This window comes from Schistocerca cancellata, chromosome 4 (assembly GCF_023864275.1).
Source record: "Schistocerca cancellata isolate TAMUIC-IGC-003103 chromosome 4, iqSchCanc2.1, whole genome shotgun sequence".
Lineage (NCBI taxonomy): Eukaryota > Metazoa > Arthropoda > Insecta > Orthoptera > Acrididae > Schistocerca > Schistocerca cancellata.
In genome coordinates, this window is record NC_064629.1 from 328,343,151 (window position 1) to 328,370,163 (window position 27,013).

At 44.2% G+C, this 27,013-nt stretch overlaps 1 protein-coding gene and 1 pseudogene across 1 annotated transcript in view; one reads left to right on the forward strand and one right to left on the reverse strand.

Annotated features, from left to right (window-relative positions):
- LOC126184192 (uncharacterized) overlaps nt 1-27,013 on the forward strand; it is a 514,613-nt gene that overhangs the window by 176,773 nt on the left and 310,827 nt on the right. The window lies entirely within an intron of this gene.
- Nucleotides 11,026-11,143, reverse strand: LOC126185534 (5S ribosomal RNA; annotated as a pseudogene).

Consider the following 27,013-nt stretch of genomic DNA (forward strand, 5'->3'; position numbering starts at 1 on the left):
AAATCAGTCCAAACAATGGACGGCAACCTCGTTTTAACACGCGAGACGATGGTAAAACTGTTACTACTCTCATACCACTAATAAATGCCCTGTAACATTCTATCTGCTTCAAGAAATATTCCGCGATCCGATCACTGCATAGGAAAATGTACACCTCTGGAAGCTCATACGCCACCTCTAGCTGGCTCTTAGCAACTTCTACTCACAGTCTCCACAACAACAAAACATGAAAACAGTTCAATGTCAACTAGTCAAAATACACACAATACCACACTTCAATGGAATTTAGTGGCTTCAGTTAAAACTAGCAATTTCTGTCACTTTTGTTCGACATCACCTACAACTAACTACTAAGAACTTTGGATGAAGGACAACAGATAGGTTCCATATTTCCAGATTTCCGAAAACCATTTGATACGCCGCTCCACTGCAGACTGGTAAGGACGGCACGAGCATATGGAATAGGTTTCCTGATATGTGAGTGGCTCGAGGACTTCTTAAGTAGTAGAACACAGTATGAAGTCCTCGAATCGGAGACAAGGTTATCATCAGGAGTGCCCCAGAGAAGGGTGATAGGACCACTGTTAATCTCTATCTACATAAATAATTTGGCAGACAGGGTTGGCAGCTATCTGCAGTTGTTTGCTGATAATGCTATGGCGTGCGGGAAGGTTTCGTCGTTGAGTGACAGTAGTTGGTAACAAGATGACTTTGACAAAATTTCTAGTTGGTGTGACGAATGGCAGCTAGATCTAATGAAAAAAAAAGTAAGTTATTGCGTATGAGTAGGAAAAAAAATCCATAATGTTCGTATACAGCATTAGTACTGTTCTGCAAGACACAGTAACATTTTTTAAATATCTGGGTGTAACGTTGCAAAGCAATATGAAATGGAAAAAGCAGGTGAGGACTGTGGTAGAGTAAGCGAAAGGCTGACTTCCGTTAATTGAAGGAATTTTAGGAAAGTGTGGTTCATCTGTAAAGGAGACCGCTTACACACTGAGGTGACATAAGACATAGGATAGCGATATGCACTTAAAAAGATGATGGTAGTACCGCGCAAACAAGGTATAAAAGAGCAGTGCACTGGTGGTGACGTGATTATGGCCGCACAACGGAAATTAACTGCCTATGAGCGCGGAGTGGTAGTTGGAGCTAGACGCATGACATATTTTATTTCGAAAATCGTTAGGGAATTCAGTATTCCGAATTCCGAAGTGAGAAGAGTGTACCTAGAACACAAACCTCCAGGCATTACCTCTTACTAAGGACGACGCAATGGCCGACGGCCTTCACTTTACGACCGAGAGCAGCGGCGTTTGCGTACAGTTGTCGGCGCTAACAGACAAGCTACACTGCTTGCAATAATGGCAGAAATCAATGTGGGAGGTACGACGAACGTATCCGTTAGGACAGTGCGGCAAAATTTGGAGTTGATGGGTTATGGCAGCAGACGACCGACGCGAGTGCCTTTGCTAACAGCTCGACATCGCCTGCTACGCCTCTCCTGAGCTCGTGACCATATTGATTGGACCCTAGACTACTGTAAAACCGTGCCCTAGTCAGATGAGTCCCGATTTAAGTCGGTAAGAGTTGATTATAGGATTCGAGTGTGGCGCAGACTCCAGCTGTGGACCCAAGTTGTCAACAAGGCATTGTGTCGCTGGTGGTGGCTCCATAATGGCGTGGACTGGGTGCGCTGGTTCAACTGAACCGATGATTGACTGGAAATGGTTGTGTTCGGTTACTTGGAGACCATTTGCAGCCATTCATGGATCTGATGTTCCGAAACAACAATGGAATTTTTATGGATGTTCAAATGTGTGTTAATTCCTAAGGGACCAAACTGCTGAGGTCATCAGTCCCTATACTTACACATTACTTAAACTAACTTATGCTAAGAACAACACACACACACACACACACATACACATACACATGCCCGAGGGGGACTCGAACCTCCGGTGGGAGGAGCCACGCAATCTGTGACATGACGCCTCTAACCGCGCAGCTACTCCGCGCGGCATTTATGGATGACAATGCGCCATGTAAGAACATTGTGGACAAGTCGAGAGCATTATTTTTGCGACCCAGATCGTGCGACATGAATCCCATGGAACATTTACGAGACATAATCGAGAGGTAAGTTCGTACACAAAATCCTGCACCGGCAACCCGTTCTCAATTATGAACAGCTATAGAAGCAGCACGGCTCAGTATGTCTGCATGGGACTTCCGTCGACTTGTTGAGTTTATCTCACGTCGAGCTGGTGCACTACGGCTGGCAAAAGAATGTCCGACGCGATATAAGGAAACATCCCATGTCTTTATCACCTCAATGTAGGACGCTAGTCAGACCTTTTCTTGAGTACTGCTCGAATGTTTGGGATCCGCACCAGGTCCGATTCAAGGAAGACATCGAAGCAATTCAGAGGCGAGCTGCTACACTGGTGTCTAAAATTAAAGCAACAAACCGCTATTTCCTCGACCTGTGTCTAATTCACGAAATTATCATACAAACTGTCAACAGATGTCCATACGATCATGTTCTGCAAGGCAGGTGGCATTCCAGTCAAACGACAACCACGCCAGCGATGACGTCAGAGCACCTATCACATGTGGTAGTGTTTGCCGGGTAGTCCTACGCCCACGATCACTGTGATTAAATAGTCACAGACGGTGCAGTGTGGCACAGAGAAGACGCTTTCGGGAATCTGTGCAGTGGAGGGCTATAGGAAGAATGGAAGCAGGACAGTCGCAAACTAATGAGGCCAGGTGGCTTAATGCGAATCGTTCTATTGTTTCTCGGATGTGACGACAGTTTATAGTGACTGAAACTGTATCTCGAAGACCAAGGCAGAGCCGACCACGTGTGACGTCAGAAAGAGAGGAGCGTTATTCGCTGCAAGGGTACGACGGTACCGCCTTAGTACTGCACGGCAATTGGCATCTGACCTCGCAGCATCCACTGGATGTGTTGTATCGAAGCAAACGGTGTACAGATGGCTTCGGCGGAGTGGCCTTTATTGTCGGCGACATGCTGTATGTGTATACTTTTGACACGTCTTCATAGAAGGGAACGTCTAGAGAGGAGTCGTTAACATGCCACCTGGACGGTCGAACAGTTGGCCAATGCCGGCCGGAGTGGCCGAGTATGTATGTAGATGTACATGTACTAATTCCGCGATCTGAGGTCGCTGTCTAACGGGCACATGATTACTCACTAAACTCCATCACTCACCTAGAAAACTGAAAATACCACAATAAGGATCCACGCACTAGAAGGGTTTTTGTATTGTGAAAGTAACTTGGTTGATCACTAAGGATAACTGACTAACGAGTCAAGAAACTGATTTCGAAAGGCCACCTCCGTCCAAAAGGGCACAAGACATGCCTCATTCATCCCGGGAAGGATGTCAGCCGCGTTTTCGATTTTACGAGCTCCAAGCAACTCCTCCACATCTCTTGTAACATTTTTGCCCTCTCAGCTAGTCAGGCTCAAGCACGGAATTCAGGCATTTCCATTGGTCATTTCTTTCTCCAGCAAATGGAACTTTTCAGCAAAAGGTACTAGGGCTTTTGAAAGAGACATTTCCATCAGGTTCTAAGAAATTTTGTCATCATGGAAAATCAGTCACCCCTGTGTCAGCATAGTGGACGCCAGCAATAGTCCATTTAGGAAGATTACGGAGAGACTGATTGCCATCCCCTCGGATAACAAAAACTGCCTCAGGCATCCACAGTAACAAACAGGATGAGCCCACAGGTTATTTTAACTATATATTTTATATAAATGATGTAGAACGAGTCAGTTTAATGCTTAGAGTTACATTGAAACTTCATGGCAGATTAAAACTGTGTGCCGAACCGAGGCTCGAACTCGGGACCTTTGCCTTCTGCGGCATACAGTCCCATCAACGCACACTCCGCTTCAGAGTAAAGAATTCATTCACTGTTAACATCAATGAACATATAATTTTATAGCCCTACACTTAAAAACTAGGTTTTTCCGTTTTTTTATGTGTTACGAGGTTTTACATAAAAATTCTTCCACGATAGAGAAGTAGTCCAGGAGCAATTATTTTATGCTAGGTTTAAAACTTGACTTGCTATCTGTCAAACATTTTATGTTATTGGGCAAATGATGAAAAATGTTTATTGCTGCATATTGAACTCATTTCTTACGATATGTTAAAAGACTCGCTTGGTCGTGGATACTAATGATTGCTGTTCGTGGTTGTCTTCATGAAGGTCTTTCAGAAACACTTAAATCAATGCGATATATGTGTTCTGGAACAATAAGCTTAGCATAGCAGCAGGTGTTACGGTTGTCGGACCCTGGATCAAGTTGAGGATTTGTCGGTACCGTGACATACTAAGGTATATCCATCGTAGAAGTAATATTCTCATCCCCTTAACCTTTCTCAGACCTAAGGTATTCCTGTTCCCTGATAAAGAAATTCCATGGTAGGTGGAAACTGAGTTTTAGTGTTCGATTCAGAGTCCTCTGTAGTCAGTCGATATGAATATTGTATGCATTACTTCGACAGCTGCTGCGTACTAGAAAATTAACCACTGCATTTTCTTCTATACGACTTCAGGGTCCTGTTAGAGTGTAGCCGGACGAACTTAGTAAAGGATAGAACTGATGCTCCCTGCACGTTGCTTTGGCTTTCACTTCTTCGATGTCCTTGCGCCAATTACTTGGCCGCATTTTCCAATTGCACAGAGCCATTAGGACACCCATCTGCCTCAAGTTCACTGAAAATGTTCACCTGATCGTGAATGCTTGGCCAACCACAGTGTGATCGCCTACGATATCAAGCCATCGCAAGCGATTTGCAGTCTGCGCTGCATAGACGCTCGAGCAGCGAGTGTGTGAAACTGTGACGTCACGTAGAGCACGACCTGAAAGCGAGAGCAAGTTCTAAAATCAGCCTTATAAGGAGTGCACAGTAATGGACCGCTGCCTTCATATGTGTGCTTACTGTGTGAATAACTAGAATATTTATATATTCCTCCTGTAGGGGCCATGCAGACAGTGGTTAAGTTTCCGTTTTTAACCCTTCTTAGCAAAAGTAAAAAAGTAAATCGATGGGTTGGAGGCTTGATTTGGGGAGGAAGGAATGTAATGGGTTGTTGATGATAAGAGATGTGGAGCTCGGAGATGATTCTATTTTCTGAGACGGGGGAGTGATTGATATTACACTAGGAAAGAAATGGAGTAATTGGAAAAGTGGTATGTGGGCGATGTTGGTAGTTCAGGTTGTAGCGTCAGCACCAGTTGACATGCTTCCGAGCTGCTGCGACTTCTCTTGGCGGGGAGATAGCACATCTGTATAGTCTCCCTCTGGCGGTGGGCTCTGTTCTTCATTTGTTCTTGAGGAATATGGATCTGAGGCCCGATGTCGCTATATACTTACTTAATTTCCGTCCGAATATTCTCAGCACTTGAGAATTCCCAGTTGTTCGGAAATCGCTGCTGGGTTGTACCGTCTGAGTTAAAGTAGAAGTTGGAAAGAAACATCATATCACCCCATCTGTAGTTTTTAACGACACAATCGCATCGTTTCAGCCACTTTGTCGGATCCTGGCCAGTATCTCCTCAAAACACTGCTAGACGCCTGATGTGCATTTGACTCACCGATGCTTCTTTATCCGTTTGTATCTTGTCGATTAGGCGTGCAGGCGGAATTTACTCCTTGTATTACGATCCTATCCCTGAAGGTGACTACTTTTTTGTAGCTTTATTGGAGCCACGACGACGTTAGCGTCTGAAATTCCCCGCATCTCCAACAAACTACGTCACGTAAGATCCGTAGTGAAGTACCACGTGGTAACTAACATTTCACGAAGAAAGCACATTTATTAGGCATACATGACTGTAAAGATGGAGCTGAACCGCCTAACTCAGATTCAAATGGCTCTAACCACTATGGGACTTAACATCTGAGATCATCAGTCCCCTAGAACTTAGAACTACTCAAACCTAACTAACCTAAGGACATCACACACATCCATGCCCGAGGCAGGATTCGAACTTGCGACCGTAGCGGTCGGGCGGTTGCTGACTGTAGCGCCTAGAACCGCTCGGCCACTCCGGCCGGCTGTCATGGAGACGAACGGATCATTTAGATGAATGAAGGGTTTCATGGCTGGCAAGCTAGGCAGTGTCGTCAGTATACTTAGAGAAGACAGACGGAAAGGGTGCTTTGCCGCAATGGTAACACGGGTTAAGCGCTGTCGGGCTTGGCTAGCACACGGATCACATGGATGGCTGACCGTCCGGGTCTGCCGAGTGTTGTTGGAGAGCCGCGTGCACTTAGCCTTTGTGAGGCCAATTAAAGTGCTACTTGACTGAGAAGTAGCGGCTCTGGTCACGAAAACTGACAACGGCCGGGAGAGCTGTGTGCTGATCACATGTCCCTCCACATCCGCATCCAGTGACGCCTATCCGTTACGGACGACACGGCCGTCGCTCAGTACCATTGAGAGTTCCGAGGCCTGTTCGAACGGAGTTTAGTTTACAATTATACGGCAAGGAGTGAGGTATCATTCAGGCAGGCAGCTACTTACACCAGATTTTGCCGAAACTCCCCGGTGTTCGTTGCGTCCTTGGCTTTCCGGTCTCCGTACTGGCAGCAATAAAACGTACATCTTTCATTCGTAAGCAAAATTTTGTGATCTCGCCCTGAATTTCGTGAGGATCTCTATGGACATTTCTTCCGTCAAAGGTGAAAACGACGAGTGACGTGCGGTTCAGAAAACGAGCACCGGGAACATACGCGCTCCTAAGTGTGTAACGAGAGCCAGAAATCGAACTAAGCTATAACGCCACAGGAACTCACTGTCTGGTAAGAATCCTGGCAAGACGTCTAAGACCATTTCTACTTATGGTCAGCCCTGCGAAGACGACCAAAAGAAAGGAAGTAAGATTAGGCTTAACATCACGTCGACATCGAGGTTATTAGAGACGGAGCGCAAGCTCGGATTGTATCGAGGATGTGGAAGGAAATCGGCCATGCCCTTTCAAGGGAAACATCTTGGCACTTGCCTGCAGCGATTTAGGAAAATCACGCAAAACCTATATCTGGCGGGTTCGAAGCGTCGTCCTCCTGAATGCCAGTCCAGTGTGCTAACCGGTGCGCCAGCTCGCTCTGTGAAGACGACAAGGTTAGTCATCGAGATAACTGAGTAGTTAATCCGGTTTGTCATCTGCTGCTGTACCTTCATTAACAATGCCAGAAAACCTTCCGAAATCATATACCTTGAAAGGCACTTCTTGCGATCGTATCTCTTTCAGCTGAAAAATCTCTAAGCGACCGCTTGCATCCTTAACTACTTCAAAAGCAAATAACGTTTCTACAGTGTTCTCACCTTAATTGATCCGCCAATGTATAGGTGGCGCAGTAATAAGTGGTAAGCACACCGCACTTGCACTCAGGAGAAAGGGATTGAAATGGCCGCCATGCTATCCTGACTTACATTTTCGTGGTTCCTCTAAATCGCTCAAGGCAAATGCCGCGATGGTTCTTTTGAAAAGGACACGGTCGATTCTCTTTCCCATACTTGTCCTATCCCAGCTTATGCTTCGTCACTAGTAATCGTGTCGTCAAAGCGACGTTAATACCTAATCTTCACTTCTTTGCATTGTGTGAACCAGCATTTTCATGGTACACTTCCGAAAGTGCGCCCAGTGCGGCAGGTTTCTATAAACATCCAAATGTGTGATTTTTGAAGTTGTTATTAACAATCGACACACTCTTTAAAAGATACGAGATGGGACGTCATAACATATACATAGTCGTTCTTAGTCCGGTGAAATGGAAAACCAGTACAGTAAATGTCTTCTGAATCCCTTCATCACGAATACTAACAATGAGGTCCACAACAGCAAAAAATTCTTTAAACGACTGCACCCTGCAACCGCCAATTTCATTTTATTTGTTGTGCAGTGTCCGCAGCTCGTGCTCTTGCGGTAGCGTTCTCGCTTCCCGCGCACGGGATCCCGGTTTCGATTCCCGGCGGGTTCGGGGGTTTTCTCTGCCTCGTGATGACTGGGTGTTGTGTGTCTTTCATCATCATTGACTCGTTCTTCCAAGCACCAGCAGAAACAGAATATTTCTGTGAACATGAAAAACAGATCAGTGAAAGAGAAAATCCTGGCACATGAGTAGGACCGGAGCCCAGAGGGCTATAACACCCTTCCTCGCCACCATATCTCCTCTGCCTTCCTTCCATAGATCACAGCATCCCTGAACCGTCACAGCTGGCCCTGCAGCGAGCATCAGGGTTACAAACACCACGAGAAAAAAAAAGTGTAGCAATTTGTGAAATACAGCTTCGTGGTTTTGGATCCAGAAAAGCAAACAGAACAGCCGTTTCATGCATAAAGTAGATAATAGACGTAAAGGTAAGAATACATTAGCTTACTTTATTTAGGACTGCTGGAACTCCACTAACATCACCAGTTAATTACACTGCATTGTGCACCAGTATCTCACTGACGCGGCGCCACTGACAAATGGGAATGGAGCGCGGCCAGTTTTATAAGAATGACGAAACAGTCGTCGATCCTTGCTAATATTTTAATTCAGCTTTAAGTAATGAAACATTGCACTCTGTTACGTTTTTTAATGCACAATACGATGCATTTTGGGAATTTATTCCTCTTTTCAAGTGCAACAAATTACGCTGGTGACCGAGCGAGGTGCCGCAGTGGTTAGCACATTGGACTCGCATTCGGGAGGACGACGGTTCAAACTCGCGACCGGCCATCCTGATTTAGGTTTTCCATGATTTTCCTAAATCACTTTAGGAAAATGCCGGGATGGTTCCTTTGAAAGGGCATGGCAGACTTCCTTCCCCATCTTCCCTAACCCGATGGGACCTATGACCTCCCTGTATGGTCCCCTCCTCCAAATCAACCAACGAACCATGTTACGTTGGTATTATATGTAATGTCTGCGTGTGTGTTTATTTTGATCTCACGTAAACAGTCAGTGTAAATGATGGTTCGCTTGTGCCTGAATTTCTGCCGAATGAAGGAGGCACAATACTTTGGTGCAATGTTTTGATATTTAAGTTATTAGTGACACAGTTGCGGGATTTCTAATAGTATCGATTACCATGAATGAAGTTAATTTTAACTCAGCTTTCACGCTGACTTATTGGTCAGTCAGCCGGCCGTTGTGGCAGAGCGGTTCTAGGCGCTTCAGTCCGGAACCGCGCTGCTGCTATGTTCGCAGGTTCGAATCCTGCCTCGGGCATGGATGTGTGTGATGTCCTTAGGTTAGTTAGATTTAAGTAGTTCTAAGTTTAGGGGACTGATGACCTCAGATGTTAAGTCCCATAGTGCTCAGAGCCATTTGAACCATTTTTGTTGGTCAGTCGCTACGATTTAGTCGTTTAAATGTGCCACTATCGAGCTACCTACCTGTTTGGTATGAACTTAGGCTTATGGCTGTATCTGTAACAAAATCTATTGGCAGTGGGAGCCAGTTGCGAAATGGGTAGTAACAAGCAAATACTGCCTTTTCATTTTCACTGGAAAAACCATACAGATTCGAACAATGTCTGCTTCCATAAGTATTTGATTCATTCAACTCAAAATTCGAGAAGAGCACGGACACGAGGCTGCAGTAGCTACAATACAACGAGTGTGCGAGATAAATCCACCAATTACTTTCTTTACACCAAGGAGCTGCTGCTTGACAACTACACCTAATGTCTTCGAATAAGTAATAAACAAAGTAATACAAAACGGATCCAATTTTTCACGATATAATTTTATTTATACATTCAGGAACATTTATACATATATCTCCTCCGTGGCAAAAAGTTTCCCGATCCTAAATTACAGGACTACGTTCTACTTCAATAATGAAAACTTGTCCATTGAAAGTATTCTTTATTACAAAAATCTCTTAACGGGAGATAATTTAACACTTACAAACTATATAAAAACAACAAATGCATTGCACGTTGCTGAAGCAGAATTTTCTCGAAGTTCCCAAGATATATTTTGTTTATGATGTTTTGTGGTTGTTTAGCCAGTCTGTTTCTCGTATGAACTGGGTGAAGCGTGTGGAATCCTTATAAGCACTAAACAAACAATTTAGGAAAATAATTAAAGTAATGATGTACTCATTTTATCTGATTTCACCGTTATTTCTTGGTAAAACATAGTAGTTATTATTAGAAAACACACTTTTTTCCTGTATTTCTTATCTTTTTAATTTGCACTATCTACTTTTCTGATTACAAGCCCTTTTCCTTGTGTTACTGTTCCATAGAGGCCATCCATTTTTTCTGACGTACTACAAAACAAAGAATCTACAACAACCAGTGGAATTCTATATGCTAGTTAGAAATACATTGAGATCTTACAGCATACAGCAAGGAAAACGTAGTGATATGAGCCATTTATGATGTAATATCTAACTTAGATTACACTTTAAATGCAGCTGCTTTACACTCAAAAAAGAGACGCACCACGTAAGAGTTATGCAAATTGATCATAAATTGTATTCATAAAGGTATCGACGGAAAATGCAAGATTGTAAACTTTGGCACCCGATGGATGAATGTGTGATGTTCAGCACTGTTTCACCGCGCAGCTGTCAAGGATAGTAAATAGGGGACATGTCGACACCAGAGAATAAAGTCTTTGCAAATTTATTCCGTGTACTCATTATGCAGATATCAGCATTTGAGAAAGGACGTGTAGTTGGGCTCACTCGACATTTCAATTAGAGCTATGCCACTACTCGACGATGTTGACAGGAATGGGTGAACCGTGGCCAAACACAGCCTCAAGAAAAGCACTCCGTCTTCAGGCCACAAGTGTCCCATCGGGATCATCCGACCGCCGCGTCATCCTCAGCTGAGGATGTGGATAGGAGGTGCATGTTGTCAGCACACCGCTCTCCCGGTCGTTATGATGGTTTTCCTTGACCGGAGCCACTACTATTCGGTCGAGTAGCTCCTCAATTGGCATGACGAGGCTGAGTGCACCCCGAAAAACGGCAACAGCGCATGGTGGCCCCGATGGTCACCCATTCAAGTGCTGGCCACACCCAACAACGCTTAACTTCGGTGATCTGACGGGAACCGGTGTATCCACTGTGGCAAGGCCGTTGCCTCAGCCTCAAGAAGGCGACGACAAAACAAGAGGACCGAGCAATTATCGGACAGGCGCTCAGAGCCCAGGATTCGTCATTATCATCGACCCGAAGCGCAACTGGTGGTTCAGTGACCTCGAGGACAAGTAATAGACAGCTCACAGAAGGGGGACTGAACTCGTGGCGCCCCTTTCACGGACTACCATTGACCTCTGCACACCAACAAGCACGTCTGCATTGGTGTCAGGCACATTCTGCCTGGAATCTCATTGAATGGAGCAAAATTGTCTTCAGTGATGAGGCCTTCTTTGAACTGATCTCCGATAACCAGCAAAGACGTGCCTGGAGCCGACCCGGGCAGCGGTGGTATATCAGCCATGCAGGCCACAACCAGCAGTGATGGTCTTGGGTGCCATTGCATTTCATAGTAGGAACCTTTGGTTGTCATCTGCGGCACCCTTACAGCACAGCGGTACAGAGACCATATTCTACGCCCCGTTTTGTTGCCCTTCATGGGAAACCATCGTAAGCTGACAATGCCTGCCCGCTGTATGGCGCCAGTTTGTACTGCTTGTCTTCGTGCTAGCCAAACCCTCCCTTGGCCAGCACGGTCACAGGATTTCTCCCCAATTGAGAACGTTTGGAGCATTATGGGGAGGGTTCTCAAACCAGTTCGGGATTCTGACGATCTAACGAACCAGTTGAACAGAATTTGGCACGATAACCCTCAGGAGATCGTCCAACAACTCCATCAATGAAGGCCAATTTTTGAAGCGCTTGAATATTCATCCACTTTTTCTCAATGTCTACTAATTTGTTTGTCCGTACATGTACATCACATCTACCGATTTCGGTCCCATCCGGATAATTCCTTCATGATGCGTCCTTCTTTTTACGTTAGGCAGTGAGGTATCGTGTTGTTTCAATAATCTCTCAGTATTAGACTTGAGTATTGCTCATCAGTGTGAGATCCGTACCAGATCGGGTTGACGGAGGAGATAGAGAAGATCCAAAGAAGAGCGGCGCGTTTCGTCACAGGGTTATTTGGTAACCGTGATAGCGTTACGGAGATGTTTAACAAATTCAAGTGGCAGCCTCTGCAAGAGAGGCGCTCTGCATCACGGTGTAGCTTGCTCGCCAGGTTTCGAGAGGGTGCGTTTCTGGATGAGGTATCGAATATATTGCTTCCCCCTACTTATACCTCCCGAGGAGATCAAGAATGTAAAATTAGAGAGATTAGAGCGCGCACAGAGGCTTTTAGAAAGTCGTTCTTCCCGCGAACCATACGCGACTGGAACAGGAAAGGGAGGTAATGACAGTGGCACGTAAAGTGCCCTCCGCCACACACCGTTGGGTGGCTTGCGGAGTATAAATGTAGATGTAGATGTAGATATGAGAGTAAAATGACGCGGCAACTGGAAACGTACTCAAAAGTAAAAGAACACCGGAAACTACGATTCGTGTGGGCAAAAGTTTCAATTTTATACAGATTCGACTTGAAGTTCTGGCTGTATAGAGACCAAACGCAATGTCACGTCCAGCCGAAGTGAAATTGTGCCAATTAATATACGTAATACATTGCCTGTAGCAACCTACAAACAGTTCCATAAAAACACGGGAGAACTGCCGCAAGTCAGTAACATCTTGCCACGATATTTCGGCTCAAAGTCTTTTGACCATCTTCAGGTGAGTACAGCTGTAGAAGTAGTGGCGAATACGCGCTGAGCTCTGCTATTTAAAGCCGAAGGGGGCTGCATTGCTGCATTGCAAGACTTTGAGCCGAAATATCGTGGCAAGATGTTACTGACTTGCGGCAGTTCTCCCGTGTTTTTATGGAACAATGAGTACGCCGGGAACGTTTCAAATATCACAACCTATAAATTGCCTATTTATCTTTCATAAGCAATTTATAGGTTGCTACAGGCAATGTATTACGTATATTAATTGTTGACCGCCGGCCAGTGTGGCCGAGTGGTTCTAGGCGCTTCAGTCTGAAACCGCGCGACCGCTACGGTGGGAGGTTCGAATCCTGCCTCGGGCATGGATGTGTGTGATGTCCTTAGGTTAGTTAGGTGTAAGTAGTTCTAAGTTCTAGGGGACTGATGACCTCAGCTGTTAAGTCCTATAGTGCTCAGAGCCAATTGTTGACCATAAATTCACCATGAAAAGGGTCGGACCTGTTCTCTTCATATATTTTCTTTTAATAATTTTATATGGGTAACTGTATTTGTCTTTTAATGTATCACGATTTGTTTCCATGATAGTTATCAATTTTAAAGCTCTGCTACATGTATTTTATATAATGTGTTTTTATGAGACTATGTTTGTTGCGTTAAATGATGACTTGATCTAAGCCCACAGTAGCGACATCTAGGGAGGATGTAGGCAAACAGATTTCTGGTAGCTACTGTTACTTCAGTAGCCAGTTGCAATAATCACTGTGTGGACGATGTGGTCTATTCTACACCTTATTTTAGATCTATATAACGATGCTGTGCTGATTATATTTATATGTTTTGACGATGCCAATATGGCCTTAGCACTTTAGGACATGGTGTAAAAAAGGTACGTTTTACCGTATTTTATCTGTACATTTCCCTGGTCGTATGATAGTATATTGTGATACGTATTGCAGTTTATGTTGGAAGACACACCGCTCACTAGTTGAATATATTTGTATATTGTAGATCTGAGGAAGGTCATTACGGACTGACACCGGTCATCGTGTAAGGAATTAAGATTGTGATCAAAGACTGGAATAAAAAACATTTGACACTCCTTTCTGTTGTAGATCAAGAAGGAGTAGAAGAAAAATGTCTGGTCAATACAGTTTCAGAGCAAGGGTTATAGTTATTCTTGTCCACAAGATGGACAGTTTCTTTTGTTGCTCGTTCTGACGAGTTTAGACACACGCACGCAACGTGCTGAGTGGACTGCCCCGTGACAGGCTTAAGCGTATGCAAGATTGTGGCGATGACCTTCTGGCCAAAGCAACGGCGCGACTGCTAGCAAAGCCAGCCGCATAAACAGCGGAAACCCGTCACCTCTGCACGCAAACCACCCGGAGCCCGCAAGTCTCTACAAAATGTTTGCAAATTGTCATTTTATTGGCATCTCTTAGTCATTTGGAAGCTGCATGGCCTTTCAGTACGTTGTCGCTTCTTTTGACTGATAAAAAGAAACTCGATTCAGTTTACCAATAACACGAAAGTCTAACTGAAAGTGTGTTTTGCCCCTTAACGTTACACAGCACAAAAATATGCTTGTACAAGACATATCACCATCCTAGTCTGAGCATCTATAACAACTTAATCTCGCATTGAACTTATTTACCCTCATTGGTCTCGCTAGTCGGAGAGCTTATTGATTTGTAGAACTGATACCTGGCCATTCACGAAAAAGAAGATATAACAAATACAAACGTTTGAAATGAGATTCCCGGGAAGTGTTAAAAGTGTAAGGTGGAACAGGATTTCACAGACAGAGAATCGAAGATATCAGACAACTTCCTATAAGCATACTTAATGACGTAACAACGAATTACGGAGAAATATTGTTAACGGTAACGATGATGATATCTGGCTAGTCTTGTAACGATAAAAACAAGAAGCGCCTTGCAGAATGCATTACACACGATTACACTAAGACTAAAGAGTAAATGAGGTAACGCAATGGTAAGACACTCGACTTGCACTCGAGAAGATAGCCGTTTGAATTCCCGTGTAGCCATCCTGATGCAGATTTTCCGTTATTTCCATATAGTGCTGGCAAAGGCCATGAATGTCCCTCTGAAAAGGAAATGGCCAGTTTTCTTAATTGTCTTTTGTATTCTTACCTAATCCCAGATTTTACTCCTTCTCTAATGATCTCGTCGTCGACGATCCGTTAAATCTTAATCCACCTTCTTTTCTTCGGTTGCACGATGACAAACTTATGGGGTCGGTCACCTCTTTCAGGAACGCTCAGCAAGGTTCAGATCGGACGAACATGGTAGCTGGTCCATTACGTTCTCTGATAATTGCGTTTCTAAACCTGTGCTATTATTTGCTCTATAAATGGGTACATTATACTGCTGGTATAAGCTGCAATTTTAAGGATGATCTTCAAGTAGGTTTCCGTAGTGGGCAACGTCAACCAATCTACATAGGAGCAATCACTTTATATGCACTGAGAGAAAATCGCAGTATATGTGCTGAATCACCACCAGCACATACAGTGCTTTACTGGTAAACAGAATCCACGAATAACAACTGTAACATGTTATAATTGTATGTGTGGCCAAAACTGGATTTCATATCAATGCTTTAAATGCGCATCTGAGAGATGGTGCGCGCTTCCTAGGTCGACTTACAGATTCAACCCACAACTATCTCCAACTGATTTCACTTTAAAAATTCTAATTTTAAGGCTTTCGCTTTATTTGTGACTCACGAACTACAAATAAAATAAAGCCCATGTCCGCTTTCTGCTGGAAGGCCCACAGACGTACGAGAACATACCCACTCTCTCGAATCTGCTCAGAGCTGTTCAAAATTAAAAGAAAAGATGTTGCAGTTGAAGCTGGGATGATACTGTGACCTACCATTTTTAATAGTTAATGTGTGTTATACAGAAACAGGCATCCTTTCGAAATTAATTTAGGCAACTAGACGCAGCAGAAAAGCTTCACAGTTCATGTACTCTCTGGTGAAGTTTATCACTAACAGCTGCTTACAGCTGAAAGACTGCATAGGCATTATTAATCTTTATTTGCACAAAAGGGCGAGGAATTAACTTAATCTTCACTGTTCATGAGTTAACCTGCCTCTCGTACAGGTAGGTAGCAAAAGACGCCAAATAAAGAAATGTAAATGATTTGTTAATTCTAATTTCTATTCATTAGAGGATTTGTGAGTAGCTTTTACGTAAAATGAAATGTAAAATGGGTTGTTACACCTCGAGTTCCACACGTAATGTTTGGCACTAAGATCTCCACACAACGGCACCTTCGGATAATGGGTGAAGATGCTTGCAAACTATCTTCTTCAAACGTCCGCTGGGGGCTGCGGTATGCGGCAACTAATGTGGTGATCTCATAAGTAATCGATATAGTGATCAGGGTGAGTGGAGGTGAGTCTCGGTGACGAAAAATATTTCAATACGATACCGAGCGATGAAATATTCCAACTCAAGTTTCTTGTGCATAATGCCATTTGCACTTAATATATAAAGTGAGCAGTCGGTGGTCCTTCCAGATCCATGGGCCATTGCTGCCGATAAAGACAGACATGGCACCCTCAAAAAGGACCATTAATTTCGTAAAGGTATTAGGTGCAGCCAGAAATTTGCACAAGGTATCTTTGATCATGGTGAAGATATTCCCTTTTTGGAGTGACATGATGAAGACCTTGAGGCTACTAAATATTCCCTGAAGTTCCGAGACGTCATATGATGGTTGTCTGTTATTGGAAGTGGTCAGCATTGACCGTCCCCTCGGGAAGCCAGTTGATTTGGCTGACATCGTGGCCCAGGCCTGGTGAGCTGGCAGCGTTAGAAAGTCCTTACGATTTGAGATATTCGGTTGTGCTGAAACTTTCGTGGCTTCCTATTCTCGTGTCCTGATTGCTTGTCATTGTGTTGTGTAGGTCCTCAGAACTTGCTGAAGCGTGGTGCAGCCGCGCCATGTAGTTGGATGATTACTTTCTCAGTTTGCATACTACGCTTTCTGAGTGCGTGGTTGTTAACAGTTCTTCAATCGGCGCCTGCCCCCACACTTCACACATCTGGGGGTAAGGTACAGTAGATGGCGGTGTAGAAGAATCTCAGACAACGTTTACACTATGAAGTGACCATCCTTTGCACGGTAGGTTTCAACTTTAATTCTTGTATCCATTATGTGATATATGTCGTAGACGGAGTTGCTAGTTGGACCTCCAGGCAGTGAGACGCAGTAGACAGGCTGTGCTATAAGGTTGTTGGTTTTGTCGTCTCTGGACTTTAATTGAAGAACGGCAGCTTGGGGAAAGCCTCTGGTATGGAATTCTGCTTCAGCTTCTTTGGCTGTGATTTCTGCAGGTAACTGGTGCGTGAAGAAAGGAATTTTGGATTGTTAGACGAATTGCAGTGCCAGTCGTTTTTCGTTCAAGTACTCGAAATAGTACTTAACAGTTTCACCCTTACAGACAGCTCTGATGGGCCGAATGACATGTTTCTTCAACTCCATGTTTAGGGACAGAGATTTCCCTGTGTACTGGATTGTGACGCGCGTAACTTTCACGGTCGATATTTTTGTTGCTTGTGATGTGCCAGGTGGATTCAAAATGGTTCAAAAGGTTCTGAGCACTATGGGACTTAACATCTGAGGTCATCAGTCCTCTAAACGTAAACCTACTTAAACCTAACTCACCTAAGGACAGCACACACATCCATGCCCAAAGCAGGATTCGAACCAGCGACCGTAGCAGCAGCGCGGTTCCCGACTGAAGTGCTTAGAACCGCTCGGCCGCAACGGCCGGCTGTGCCAGGAGGAAACGTGTTTGAAGCATCGCTTGCGGGGGTGTCGTTGACAAGTCGATCTGTTAGTCCTCGTCAGGGAGGGGTTCGAATTTGATCGAGATCGGTAGTAGTTGTTGCCTTCTGGACACTTCATCAAGGTCTTGAGAACTTTTACCCTTCAATCCCGCCTTTTTATGGCTGAAAGTTCTAAAGCCCTGGTCGTCATCGTTGTAGTCCGTTGACATCATAGTGTCCGGATCGGTCCCCGGTGACGAGACGCGCTTGCTATCTTCTTCAGAAGATTCCACTTTATCGTGATTAGTTGTTTTCAAGCCGAGCCTGACGGTTAAATCTCTGGCCTGTTGATCCTGCCTCTTCCTGTCTGCATCGGTGACAGTATGATCTTTGTCTCCTAGCCGGCGTTGAATGGTAATAGTAGGAGGAATGTAGCCACTAAGTATAACGGTCTCCCTGCTGAACTGTGCCTGGTGCCTGAAATCGATCGTTGTCTGGGAGGGCGCAGGCTGGCTGCCCACAGGTGGGGTACAGGCCTTCCATCGGTCTTCGTTGTTGCTGTGCCAAATTCAAAACCTAGGTTGTCACCAGCGAATGTCCTGCCGCCAAAGCGTGTGTCGTCGTACACGGTAGTCCTGGCTCCTGGATCGTCGTACTTGAATGGCCGTTCTCCATTGCCGGGGTCGTCATAAACGGAGTGACCGATGGGGCCGCCGGCAGGGCAAACGCAGCCGGAAGGCGATCGGCCAATTCTGGCGCGGTAAGGCGGTTGCCTCGGCCGATCGCGCACAGCTGTCTGTCTTACGTGGCATAGCACACTCGATGACAGACTTTGCGACCTTATATGCTCGTTCCATTTCAGATGGTTTTGCAGCAATACGCCTAGATATTAAATCGTCCTTACAATTTCAAAATAGATATTCGAATAATGCAATGTTGTTTCTCGTACTCCTGTGCATTACGTGTGTAGAGAACAAAAGCAGTCCTATCACATTTCCATGGGGCGCTCCGGACGATACCCTCTAATCCAAGCAAACAATGAAAACTTTCGTCACGTCTGGACATGAATTCGCATAACCTAACTGTTAAGGGGACTGCTTGAGAAAAGCAGGAAATGCGTGTTTGGAGTCAGGGTCTGGTACAAATTTTCACGAGATAGAACACAATTCATGACAAGGGATTTCAATATTTCTGAATCTCAATTTCCTAATCTTGTTACATATTCCTGGATTTCATACCCACTACGTCATCCACTTTATGTTAGTGAATTCAATCCAGTTTTGAACCATGCAGGACTGAATAGAAACCTGCATGCAGCTTACATGAGCGTCGTCGAATCATCAGCAGTTGTTGCCGATAAACCACATCCACGAATTTTTCCTTGAGTGACATATCTGATGAATATGCAGACCAGAAAAACTGTCGAACAAGTGCCATTCCCTTCGTTGTTTGGGTTACATTCCTTAAGATTCTTCGTATGAATCTGTCTGGCATTTGTATTTCCTACTATCCGGTTTATGTGACCATTCCCCTTAACGGCGCTCTGCATTGATACTCCTAGATATTTTACGATGGAAACTGTTTCCAGTAATTTGTCATCAATAGTGTAGTTTTACAGTAGTGGATTTATTTTCTTGTGTAAGCGCAATATGTTACATTTATTTACGTTCAGGGCAACTGCCAGATCCATTCATCAGTCCTCTGCATGTCATTCAGCAAATAGATACTGACTTCTGACGGTGCCACCTTCTTATAGACAACCTCTTCATCCGTGAACATTCTTAAAGAGCATCCGGCGCTTTCTACTAGATCATTTACATCTATTATAAACAATAACACTTCCTTGGTGTATTGCATTGTATTGAACCGGGGACCTAGAAACGACGGAGAGGCTTCGGCCCTGCCGTAGCCCTCAGTGGTTCACAACCCCACAACAAACTACAGCAGTCCACTCACCACACCGCCGCCCCACACTGAACCCCGGATTATTGACAGAGAGAGGGAAAGGTAAGAGATGGAAGGAGAGAAGGGGAGGAAGAAGTGGATAGAAAGATGAGAATGAGAGGATGGACAGGGAGAGGGAACGAGAGGAGATTGACAAAGAGAGGGGGAAGAAGGACATGGGCTGAGAGAGGAGGGAGGAGGAGATGGATTAATAGACGTTTGGAATAAATGAATACCTGGGCAACGCCGGGATTCACCGTCAGTAGGCGTGTAATAGTGTTCATCTGTCCTACGACCCTTCTTGAAAGCGGGAATGACCTGCTTTTTTTACACTCGCTGCGTATCCTTTGTTGTTCCATCGATCTACGATAAACTGCTGCTAGAAGGGGAGCAAGTTCTTTGTCGTAATCGTTGTAGAATGTTATGTGTATCTCATCTGGTCCTGATGCCTTTCTATTACTAAGCGATTGTAATTGCTTTTCTATTCCGTGATGAATTATCTCAGTATCTGTCATTCCGATTATCGTACGATGATTGAAAGGACGGATTGTGTTAGATCTTTACGATGAAACAATTTCGGAAGACCAAATTCAATATTTCGGCCTTCCCTCTGTTATCTTCCGTTTCGGTGGAAGTACTGTCACTGAGAGAATGAACAGAGGCTTTCCAACCGCTGATTTTAAGTAAGAACAAAACCTCGGTTTTTACTCCGATTTGTTGACAAAATTTTTCTTTCAGAGTCATTGAACGCTTCTTTCATTGCTCTCCTTACGTTCATTCTCACTTGTTCAACTTTTGTTCGTCAGCTAGGTTTTGACTTCTCTTGAATGTGTGATGAAGCTTTCTTTTTTTAGGTAGCAGTTTTCTAACGCGGCTGTTAAACCAAGGTGGGTCTTCCCCATCCTTTAATATCTTGCTCCGAACATAGTTGTCTAAGGAATATTGAATGACGCTTTTGAACTTTTTCCACCAGTGCTCCACATCCTCGTTCTTAACACTGAATATTTGATGCTTACTATTCAGATACATTACGCTTTTTATCCTGTCAGTCTCGCTAAACAAAAATATTGCCCTCTCTTTCTTAACTTCCTTGGAATGCCTGTAATCATAGTTGCTACCACAGCCTTATGATCACTGATACCGTCCTCTACGTTAACTGATTCGGTAAGTTCAGATGTATTTGTTACTAGGTCTAAGACGTTATCTTCTCGAGTTGGTTCTCTAATTATCTGCTGGAAGGAATTTTCGGACAAGACTTTCGGAAAATCATCACACGAGCCTCTGTCTCTAACATCAATTTTGGTAGCGTAACGCTCCCAATCCATAATTGGCAAGTTGAAATCACTCCCTTTTACAACGGCATGATCAGGAAAATTACTAACGATATTCTGCAAGTTCACTCTGATGTCCAGTAAATACGGGCTTTAAAACACACATCATATAGGCTGTGAACCCTTTGTTATTTTCGCCACTGTGAAACACATCTCTTCTACTGCACAAGTGCCCATAGTTCTTTAGATACGTATTTTAGAGTCTATATCTACTGGACATATTTTTCTTATTTTGGTCCTCCAAATTTGTGTTACACAGTATCGAAGATGTACAAATTCTCATAGACCTTAAGGTATGCATTTTAGAGTCCACGTTAAGTAGACTTTTTTTCGTGTTGTGGTCCATACTACCTCCTCTGAAAGTTACCTCCCCCAACACTCTCATCAACAACAATACTGGTACATTTATCCCACTGTCAGAGGCATCAGAACAATTTTCGCTTATAACTTTCGAATCGGTCGTTTCTGGAACCGTCTCCCTTACCTCAGATTGATACATTTACCCTTCTCCATCATGCCTGAATATTTGTAACATCCTCATGGAATCACCCTGTACGTCGGAGAGTGTCACCGACGAGCTAACAGCAAGCACAGCACTGTACGGCCCGTCATGGCCAGTCGGAAGAGACGAACGTCATCATTTGCTGAGGTCACACTTTTTGCTTGAGCGTCCGCTCAATGCTGCGCATTACCATGTTTCTACAGTAAATATTAACAAAGCTACTAACATTTTATGTAAAATTGCTTAAAAAAATTAATGACAGAAGATAAATACATGCCACATATGCTTACGGATCACATGTGGACAGGTCTTGATACCAGCTATAAAACGGCCATATTGTTGAACAGATACACAAATAGTTAAATTATTAGTATCTTTAAAATGTCATAACAAAAAGGTTCTCCATAAATACATTATAGATTAGCATCAACATGAATGATTCGTCCTTTTATTCAAATTTGTTTACGCTTATTTAATGAGAATTTAGTGATTCAGTCTTTGTGAGACGACTATTTGAATAGCATAGTACTGCACAAGAAGGCTAAACAAAGACACGAATTTAGGAAGCTTTTTGCCTTTCCGTTTATGGTGTATAAAGTCTAAACCACAGGTGATCATTCTGCGGTGTTTGGTGTGTAATGTAATATCAGTCTGAAAATTATGTAAATGTGCATGTAATGTGTGTCTGAAATATGCAAAGATCGTAGTATATATCATTGTATAGCTACATGACGCTCAGTTCACTTTAGTGTTTGGTCACGTAAGGAAGTTTTAAATAGGCGAGAGAATATGTTTCGAGGCCTTTTGATGTTCATGCCTTGAGGGTAAGGTTGTTTTGATAAGGTTGGCGCGGCCGGCGAGCCGCATGAGGTTAAGCGTTGGTTGAGATAAAGAAGTATGTCGATGTGCACCTATTAGGGTTTTAGTAATATTTTAGTGTAATTGCCATAATGAATTGTGTGTTTTATGTTAATGAATTTTAAGAATTTAATTCAGTTTGAATGATTTGGATGAACTGCTTAATGGCTTTGGTTTACATTTGTTATTGCCTGAAATTGCTCTGATTGCTCTGCTAAGTAAGTCAGCTGACTTCTTACTGCTTTACTGGGTTTAAGTATCGGCCTGAGTAAGGCCACTATTCGCAGTAACTTTGTGACTGATCCGAATAAATTTACAGTAAACAACAATCCTTTGGTTAGGCTACATCATTATCCTCAGGCATCCTGCTTTTAATACCTCCTTTATTTATTAATCTACTGATCAAATTATGTTGTAATATAAATTTGTAACTGATTTTCTCAGCTAAATTTATGTACCTTGTGAAAGATCGATGCTTCTATAAGGACTTAGAGCAACAGGGCATAACTGCACCAAATTTTACAGATGAGTAAGCTACGAACTTAAGATTGTGTATTCGTCCTCTGGTGGTTGAGTGACAACAAATTGATCCCAACTGGCGATTAATTTCACATCATTTCATTGTTTATCAGCCCTCATTGATGTTGAAACTAATAAGCTGGTGCATACACTGATGAGCCAAAACATTATGATCACTGCCCACCGCGACTTTGGATGCCGCCTGGTGGCTTTGCGGACACGCAACGCAGAAACAAAAGTGTGTAAGTGGGGCAGACACGAACGGGGGATAACCCTAGTGAAGATATGGGCTACGATTGGGAAAATCCATTGAGATAAGTGACTTTGGCAAAGTGCAGATTATTATTACGCAGAGTCTATGAACGAGTATCTCGAAAATGGCGAAGCAGGTCGAATGTTCACGTGCTACTGTCGTGAGCATCTACGGAAAGAGGTAGAAGGACAATGAAACTACCACTAGGCGAAAAGTGGTTGGACGTCCACGATTCTTCACAGAATATGGGTTTCTGAGGCTTGTCGTTCTGTAAATTATGGAAGATGGTGATCTGTGGCATCTCTGCTGAAAGAGCACAATGGTCGTGCATGCACAAGTGTTTCAGAGCACACCGTTGATAGTACGCTGTTGACTATGGAGCTCTGCAGCAGACCAACCCTACGAGTTCATATGTTGGTTCAAATGGCTCTGAGCACTATGGGACTCAACATCTTAGGTCATAAGTCCCCTATAACTTAGAACTACTTAAACCTAACTAACCTAAGGACATCACACACACCCATGCCCGAGGCAGGATTCGAACCTGCGACCGTAGCAGTCCCGCGGTTCAGCGCCAGAACCGCCAGAACCGCTAGACCACCGCGGCCGGCTAGTTCATATGTTGAACGAACGACATCGTCAGTTACGATTATAGTGGGCAGGGAACCATTGGGATCCGACCATCGATCAGTGGAAACGTTTCGGCTCTTCGGGTGAATCACATTTTTGCTACGCAAAGTTTATGGTCGTCTCCACAAACGCCGCCATCGAGATGAACGGCGGCTCGAAACGTGGAGCGCGGCAGGGGCGCAGGCGGGTGGGAGCAGCATTATGCTATGGCAGACATTCATCTGCGCTTGCATGGGACCTGTGGTAGTAATCGAAGACACGCTCTCAGCTGCAAACTACTTGTACCATTTCTGCTTGATGTCTTCCCCGCCGCCGATGTCATACTTCAGCAGTAAAATTGTCCGTGTCTCGGAGCCAGAACCGAGCTACAGTGGTCTGAAAGCATTATAGTGAACTCAAGTTGATGTCTCGGTGACCAAATTCGCCTGATCTAAATCCTATGGGATCCACCTGGGTCGCTACCCGGTGCCATTACCTTGTATGTAAATCAGCGGCCCGTTAGTTAGGCGAATTACATGACCTGAGCGTAGACATTTAATACCACGTACCTCCACAACCTACCAACAAACTGTCAGATCCCTGACACGCAGAATCAGTGGTGTATTTGGTTCCAAGGACGGACAAACAAGCTATTAAGCAGGTGATTATAATGTTTTAGCTCATCAGTCTAAGTGCGATGCGTTTTTCCACAACTTTAATAAACACAACAGATACCCGTAACAGAGAGTATAGTAATCAATAATATATTCTCCTTCACTCTTTACAGCAGTCTGCCAACAACATGTAGCTAGACAACCATTCTTACAAATACATATTTTACGATCTTTTCATATTTCGAACAAACATTACATACACTTTAAGATAACTTTTTGATTTCGCGAGTGTAGAAATCACGCAGTTTTGAGGCGAAGAACTCGTCGAACCACGTCCGGAGCGCATTTTCATCCGGAAAGGAATTTCCTTGAAGATTTTTCATTAGAGAGCAGAAAAGGTAAAAATCTGATGGCGCAAGATGAGATGAATGAGATGGGCGCAGAATGACTCCCCGACCCAATTCCTGTATGGTGTTTTGTGTCAGTCTAGCAAAGTGCGGGCGGGCGTTACCGTGGAGTAGCCTTCCTGGTCGTTGTTCTCAGATCGCGTGTGCAAGACGTCTCAGTTACGGAGAGTAATTGTCAGCAGTGATAGTTACACCTCTGAGTAGCAATTTGTTGTACATGACAGCGTCGCTCGTCTACCAGATGCATAACACTTATTTTTTATCGGTGCGCGCAGATATTTGCACAGGAGTCACTACATTCTTTTGGCTCGACTATTCCTTTCCTTTTCTTACGTTAGCATAAAGACGACATTTCTCGTCTCCAGAAACTATACAGGATAGGAATGGTCGGTGTTGTTCACGAGCCAACTGATAACAAGCAAGCAGAGATACATATATACACTATGTTATCAAAAGTATCCGGACACCCGCCAAAACATACGTTTTTCATATTAGGTGCATTCTGCTGCCACCTACTGCCAGGTACTCCATTTCAGTGACCTCAGTAGTCATTAGACATCGTGAAAGGGCAGAATTGGGCGCACAGCAGAACTCACGGACTTCGAACGTGGTCAGGTGATTAGGTGTCACTTGTGTCACACGTATGTACGCGAGATTTCCACACTCCTAAACATCCATAGGTCCACTGTTTCCGATGTGATAGTGAAGTGGAAACGTGAAGGGCACGTACAGCACAAAAGCGTACAGGCCGACCTCGTCTGTTGACAGACAGAGACCGCCGACAGTTAGAGAGGGTCGTAATGTGTAATAGGCAGACATCTATCCAGACCATCACACAGGGATTCCAAACTGCATCAGGATCCACTGCAAGTACTATGACCGTTAGGCGGGTGGTGAGAAAACTTTGATTTCATGGTCGAGCGCCTGCTTATAAGCCACACACCACACCGGTAAATGCCAAACAACACCTCGATGAAGCAAGGAGAGTAAACATTGGACAATTGAACAGTGGAAAAAAATTGTGTGGAGTGCCGAATCACGGTACAAAATGTGGAGATCCAATGTCAGCGTGTGGGTATGGCGAATGCCCGGTGAACGCCATCTGCTAACGTGTGTAGTGCCAACAGTAAAATTCGGAGGTGGTGGTGTTATGGTATGGTCGTGTTTTTCATGGAGGGGGCTTGCACCCCTTGATGTTTTGCGTGGCACTGTCACAGCACAGGCCTACATTGATGTGGGAGCACCTTCTTGCTCCCACAGTTAAAGAGCAATTCGGGGATGCCGATTGCATCTTTCAACACGATCGAGCCCCTGTCATTAATGCACGGCATTTGGCAGAGTGGTTACACGATAATAACATCCCTGTAATGGACTAACCTGCACATAGTCCTAACCTGAGTCCTATAGAACACCTTTGGGATGTTTTGGAACGCTAACTTCGTGCCAGGCCTCACCGTCCGACATCGATATCTCTCCTCAGTGCAGCACTCTGTGAAGAATGGGCTGCCATTCCCCAAGGAACCTTCCAGAACTTGATTGAACGTATGCCTGCGAGAGTGGAAGCTGTCATCAATGCTAAGAGTGGGCCAAAACCACAATTAATTTCAGCATTACCGATGGAGGGCGCCACGAACTTGTAAGTCATTTTCAGCCAGATGTCCTGATACTTTTGATCACATAGTGTAGCCACCCGCGGACTTCTTTGATTTTCACTTGTGGTACCCATACACCCGATTTCTGAACATTCCCCACTGCATTCAAATGTCGCGCGATGGTGGAACGATCATGTTTCATCACATTTGGCAGTTCTCGATCACACTGACGTGGATCTTGTGAACTAATGCGTTTAAACGATCGTTATCAAACCCCATAGGTCTTCCAGAACGCGGAGAATCACTAATGTCAAACTAGCCTCCTTGAAACACGAAAACCGTTTTCTTGCCGTGATGTGTCCAATCACATTATCCTCACACACGGCGCAAATGTTTCCGACTGCCCCCGCTGCTGTCGCCCCTCTGTTGAACACAAACGGAAGAATATATTGGAAATGTTTCGATTTCTCGATTTGGCACTCCATTTTCTAGCGTCCAGAGCTCCACTCACTCTCTCCAAGTGACAAAATGGCAATATGAAAACTCAAATAGCAACAGTGAACTAGAGATGAAAAATGACAATCGGTAAATAAGACCATAGCAATCGGAAACCAACATGCAAACCAAAAACGCTACGAACTTCTGCACCAACCTAATACACTATGAATTTCATCATAAACCATTCATCGGATTTATATAATATTCAGGAATGAATGGGGTGATAGTTTTAAGCAAGACTAAGAGTTTTGCTGTATCTGGGAGTCGTTACCGC